This window comes from Sinocyclocheilus rhinocerous, unplaced genomic scaffold (assembly GCF_001515625.1).
Source record: "Sinocyclocheilus rhinocerous isolate Xijiao unplaced genomic scaffold, SAMN03320098_v1.1 scaffold3, whole genome shotgun sequence".
NCBI lineage: Eukaryota > Metazoa > Chordata > Actinopteri > Cypriniformes > Cyprinidae > Sinocyclocheilus > Sinocyclocheilus rhinocerous.
Genome location: NW_015658759.1, coordinates 300,104 through 307,109, shown reverse-complemented (window position 1 = coordinate 307,109; position 7,006 = coordinate 300,104).

Sequence of the window (7,006 nt, the reverse complement as noted above, 5' to 3'; positions counted from 1 at the left end):
AAAATAAAATAAAATAATAATAATAATTGTTGGGTGGCCCCATCACCAATTAACTGTTTGACAAAGAAGTTGCACAAACCTTTAACAGAAACATTAATATGGTTTATTACTGCAACAAAAATGCAATTGATCTATAATGCTTCTATTTTCAAAACGCTTTTATTTCAGAATTTTTATTTTAGCAAAAAGCTAGTTCATGAATATTTTTGTGGTTGATTAGGGCTTGCACAAATAAAAAGCTTGGAAACCACTGATTTAGGGCATACACTGATTTAGGGCATACATCTTATACCGACCTACAGTAATAAACCATATTAATGTTTCTGTTAAAGGTTTGTGCAACTTCTTTGTCAAACAGTTAATTGGTGATGGGGCCACCCAACAATTATTATTATTATTTTATTTTATTTTATTTTTTGACCTGAAGCATTTTTTATTTTATTTACTTGTCTAATATTTGATTTTTTAATGTTTTCATTGACTTTTGGACTTCAAGCCTTCTTTTACCTCAGTTACATGTGTTGCTTTTTTCCATACCTGAATTCTGTTTTTTGGAAATTCTGTACAGAAGATGTGTACTAGCGCCCTCTACAGTATAACAATGTAAACACGGATCCTAGGAGCACAATTATAGCTAATATATATTTAGACTTTTTCGAAGTATAAGTCAAGTATACTTAAATGTCATTTTAAGTATATTTCGGAGAAGTACATAAAGCCCATTTCTGAGAAGTACATAAAAAGTAGACTAAAAGTATACGTTCCTATTTTTAGTTTAAAAGAAGTATACTAATAGCACACTTGAATAAACTTCTTTTTCGTAAGGGCAGTGGTTCTCTATTACAAGGTAAATAATTTTCTTAATTAGCAAAGCCTTTAAGCACTGTCCCAATCAACCAAAATTATGCTGTCCCATCCACCCAAACTGAGTTTTACAGAGCCTTCTTATTTTAGGACCTTATTATGAAAACTAGCAAAAGCTTATAAGTCATTTTCCTCAGTTCATGCATTTCACGGTCAACTTCCTGTTTGATGCCTGCCCCGCCCACCTACATGATGTCACACCAGTGAGGGCATCCTATTTTAATTATGTGGTCTTACACCTAGGACTCAGCAAAAAAGTTTTTATTTTCACACATTAGGTGAGAAAATAAATTCTGTATAGTTATACTGTCCCATTTGACCTTATGTCCCAATCACCCTTAATTCACCCTAATATAGCTAATATAATAATATAATATAATATTATATTATATAATATGTGTAGAATTTAACTAATGTAAGTTGTAAGACGCCCCAACAATTTGTCGAAGTCTCGATCACAAACCTGGCATAATTCGCACCCTGAATAAAAAGTGTATATGCCCAAATGCCACAATAATCTAATTCCCCCACAGTGGGGAATAATAAAAACCTGTCAATCAACCCCACCTTCCCCCACACACAACTCCCTGCTGTGTGTGTGTGTGTGTGTGTGTGTGTGTGTGTGACAGTATCTGACTAGTTGCTGCTCAGTCCACCGCTTGGTGGTGAGAAGTATAGGCACTCTGGCTCAAAGCGGGATAAACACGGGACGAAGGTGGAAAAAATACGAACTCTCCATCACGCTTTAGACTCGTATTAATCACTGCGTGCTCCTTCGGACCAGGAGATTTGTAGCTGCCGCAGTGGCTTGTTCCAGCAGCGGGCATTTGCTGCTTGATGCCCGAACGCGTCCGCAGTGCTGGATTTTGCAGTTCTGAAGTAAATGAGATCTACAGACCAACACTCTCTCATCATAACACCTTGACAGGAGGCTTGTCATCTTAAAAGGTAAGGCTTCAAGTTGCATTAAATAAGAGGCGATGAACATGCTCTCTAGTCTGTAGTCAACTCTATGTGTCAATAGCGCAATGGTCTTTTGTATCCATATCCACTCATCGATTTCACATCTGCTTCATTGGAATCGGCGCACCGGTCATAGGTAGCCCGTGAAGGTCTGTGTTTCCCTGTTCTGTGGGAAACATTTCGGCTCTCTACCTGTACCAAGGCCGTCTTATACCGAAGGACATGAGGAAATTATTATTCAGAGTTGGGCTACTCCTTTGCGACTGCTTCCGATCCAAGTGAGACCACCGAGACTATCGGTACAGCGCTGTCTCATGCGATACGAATGAGATTTTAAGCAAGCGACAAATGTAGGACTGAATGAAACGAGCGGAATGCAAAAAGTAAAAGCTGTTGTTCAGTAAAGGGGCCATTCAGACTGGACGCGTTCACACGTTCAAAAACGCTAAGACGGAGTGCAACGAAAGGGAACGGATCGCAGGTGTTTTGAAGTTGAACTGTTTTTTTTTAACTTGACAAGGTCTTAAGACGCAGCGCTTATGGCGCCTGGCATTGAGACGCGACGTAACGGCCAAAGATGTTCGTCTGACGCATGTGTCCACACCAGGTTGCGAATTATGGGTTGGGGGTTCTAATCGAGGCTTTAACCCTCCTCCACAGGGCTGTCAATCAAAATAATTTGTTGAGGGGTCTTACAGAGCACATTCAATTGGTTTAATTGTATTTATTACATAAGGAATATTTTATACGTTTTAACGTTTGTTATTATAACGTTCTCAAACTTTTCAGATTCGCAAAAACATTTGCGAACATAGATTGCGTTCGCCTGATGCAGTAACCATAGCAACAGTACGCCGCAGACAACTTTCAGTTAGAATCTTTACGCTATTTGACGGTGTACACAGGCAAAATATAAATAGGAACTATAACTATTTATCACTGCACCACAAGATTAACAAATCACAAGTAGCGTATTAGGCTATATAAAAACTGTTAAAACGTAAAAAATGCTTTTGAGGCTACTTTAGTCACCTCGAAACACTGAATCCCATGAATTGCATTAAATATTCCATGCATGAAAATAGTTCATTTGTAGTCCCTAATACTCCATTAATTCGCGCATTGTATAATTAGCACACTGCATAAATCAACAATTAAAAATAGCGCAGATTGAACGCACAAACTCATATGTGAACGTTCCTTAAGAACGGCAATGTACCAAGCCGTCCAAAGGAGTGAAATGAAAATACAGCAAAGGTTTTCAGCACGCTGGACAGAGCTCAGTGTTGCTTGGTGTATAAAGTCTGCCCCATGATTTACTGAACGTGCCTGACTCAAAAAAAAAAATTTTTTTTTTTAATTATGTGACAAAAAGATTATTTTAGAGCTGACTTGGAGTGTTTTTGAATGAAGGTAAGGGATCTTACAATCTGAAAACTGCCATGGAATCAAACTCGTTTGGGTATGTATGGAAACAATTGATTTGAGGCACTTTGTTTTGTGTGATTCATTTTCCAATGGAGGCATTGGGGACTGGACAACTGAAACCTATTCAGCCAAATTTTGTGCAATTCAAGTGCTATTAGTTTTAATAAGATACACATTGGGTTCATTAGTCATCGATGAAACTGAACGTATAGTTACCTACATCCAGATCACAGCTTCTTCAGATGTCCACTTGTCCATTTCATGAAGTCCTGGTGGCCATATTAAAAAATACAAAGCTTTTTGTTGTCTATGAAGAAAAGTCTAAGATTTTGTGAATACATCTGTACGAACGTCTGTGCATATATATGGTTTCTGTGATTGTACCTTTACTTAATTTGGTAATTTGCTTACAATTCACATTTATGATTTGTCCAGAAGCAGACAGCTTTATTCAGTGTCCAACATATTCCAAATATTCCTTCAACCCAATGCATTTTAAAAAATCAATATAATGGATGGAATGGAATGGAATGCACAGATGTAATGCATAAATGTGGGAACCTCAGAGAAATCAAAGTTCCTGTCTCTAAGTGAAAATTCTCTCTCCCTCATGCACTTTATAGCACTTTTCTTGCCTATTCTCATCAGATTCAGAAGGCTGCCCCACTTGCATTCATGAGAGATGATTTTTGGGAGAAGGGCTTAAACTAGTAGCCTGAGTGTCTGACAATACAAATTCCCTTTGATGGTCAGAAGAACGGCAAAATGGAAGGCTTAGTCAGTTTAGCTCCCAGACAGTTTGAACTTGCAGCATAATGATGACTAGGTGGGTTTGTATGCCATCACATGACTGGCCACTGTAGTCCAAAGCAGAGATCTATTTTGGCTTGATTTGAAAGTAAAACATTTTGTCTTAAAGCAATAGTTCACTCAGAAATGAAAATTCTGTCATCATGGACTCACCTTCATGTCATTCCAAACCTGTATACATTTCTTTCTTCTACTGAACACAAGATATTTTAAAAATGATTATAACCAAACAGTTCCGGTTTTTATTGACTTCCACTATATATTTTTTTTCATACTTTACAATAGAAGTCAATGGGAGCCAAAATGGATTAGTTACCAACATTCTTCAAAATATATTCTTTTGTGTTCCATTAAAGAAAGTCATACAGGTTTGGAATGACACGAAGGTGAGTAAATAATGTATTTATCATTTTTTTTTGTAATCTTTTAAAGGGATATTTCACCCAAAAATGAAAATCATCATTTACTCACTCTCAAATCATTTCAGCAAATATGCATTTCTTTCTTCTGTGGAACATAGAAAGCTGGGTTTCAATGTATTAAAAAAAAAAAAAAACTAAGTAGATAAATAAATAAATAAATCCTTCTCCAAGGATGAGTAAATAATGACAGAATTTTCATTTTCAGGTGAACTGTCCTTTTCAAGAAAGAACTTGAAGATGAATCATTGGGAATTTAGTAAGTTTGGAATTGAAAGAACGGATGGAAATTGACATGGAATTTCCAGCCTTCAAACTGGGTAGGGAAATCTCATCCAAAATCCCAAATATCCGCTCTTAAAAAAGTTTTTCCAGCCATGCCATAGAAGAACCGTTTCGCATTCCCCAAAGAACCTTTCAGTGAAGTTTGTAAACCATTTTTTATATATATATATATATATATATTGAACATTTTAATAATCTTTTAAAGAAGAACAATTTTCCACTATAAAGATCCTTTTGTGCAACGGAAAGGTCCAATGGATGTTTAAGATTCTTCACAAAACCATATATGCAAATAAAGAACCTTTATTTTTAAGAGTGAAACTGTACATTAAACATCAAATATATTCTGATTATCAGTGACTGTCTCACATCACAGCATTTTTGCATTCAGCATGGACAGAAAAATTTCCTGTCATTGGAAACTTGTCGCATCATGCCTAGTTAGGACGCGTGCCAGGTGAGATGCCGTGAAGCATCATATCATCTGCCATTAGAAATATTCAGTCTCAACAGTGCCACCTGCAGCATGATTAAACTCCCATCCTATCTAAATTTGATTAGAGCCTTTAAAAAGGCAAGGCGGCATGCTATCGGAGATGTAGCGTTGCCATGGTTGCCTTGACTTTGATCGACGTCATGGTGTGTGACACTGAACGCATGCTCATTACAGGCTCTGTGCATCAAACAGCTCCTTGCGTCTCGCTAGGCTCCGAGCTCATAAAAGAGTGTATTCCCCAGCTCGCTGCTGAGCTTGTTAGAGTCACTTTCAGATTGTGATGACAGACACGCTATGTAATCAAGGAGTTATTGCTCAGTGTCAGCGTGGCCCTCACTTATCATACATACTGATAACAGAAATCAAACCTCTCTTGTCAATCTCTAGGCAACTGGGCATTGACCTAGCCTATTACACTGCAAGGATCACAACAGCTATGGTGTATTCATTGTACAGCCTTGACATTATGACCTCTTATGTCTCACTACATTGGGTCAATATCTCCTGACATTTCCTTGGATTAATGCGCAACAAATCAACACAGAACAGAGGTCTGCCACACTCACGCCACACATGAACAGGCCAAGGACACAATCTTGGGGAAAACGATTAATACTGTGTCCACCTTTTGACCTACTTACATAGTTATGAATATTTTAGACATTTTTATGCATGTAAATTGGCTGTAAGTGAAAAAAAATCTGTGTTATAATTTAACAGAGATATGATTTGTGAAGCACACTTTGCTTGTCAAAAAAAATAAAAATTAAGTGGCTTTCTAAGAAAAAGGTCAGATTTTTAAAATATAATGATCAAACAGGAGCATGAAAAGGGTACACTGTCGATCTAGGTTCATTGGAAAAACATGCCTGTGGAGACATTTCTGCAAAATGACATTACGTTGCTTCTTGCATGTTTTGCGACACTTTCTACATAAAGTAAGCACGTTCAGCCTACAACTAAAATTGGTTTGAATAGGAATAATAGTTGGTGTTTTAATGCCACTGGTGTTCATTTCAGCTGCAATAGTATGTATTGGTATGCTTTTGGAAGGTACAGGCACGTTTTGCCAATGAGCCTTTAGGTTGATAAAAAGTAACAACGAATTGCTGAGATTTTTCTAACTTACCAAGTGTTTTTCTTTTAATGTACTCACCCTCATGTTTTTCCAATGTGACAAAAAATGTATACTTTCCACTTACTTTACTAGATATTTAGATTTTTCTAAAAATCTGGCAAAATTCAGAAAAACTGCCAAATATTTTGCTAATAATCTATAAATATCACCCAGCAGCACAGAAAACATTGAAAATTTCTATTAAATCTCAGAACAGACATGGAAAACATTTTATGTTGTCAAGAGTTCTACAAACAAACAAATATTGCGTGTGCTTTGCAAAAACAATATTTAGTACAGCTACTGTTGAATGCAAGCATACTTTTTGCCAGCATGATGTAGTAACAGTGTCTACCAGCAGGCGCTACCTGCCTAAGTTCATCAGACAAACCCTGATCTCCTGGGTCAAGCGGTGTAGTTTTGAAATGTCACAGCATGCATTCTGAATCATCTCATACCACTCTATTCTCTCTATGGTCTTTTGACTGCTTATGTTGGATAAAGAGCCCTCTACAGCCAGGACTATGCACCATTGGTGTGTGCTACCAGGACCATGTGATTCGTGTCAGCTGTGAAGTCAATGATGAAGTATGATCTCATTAAGGTTGTCACGGTATTGGATGC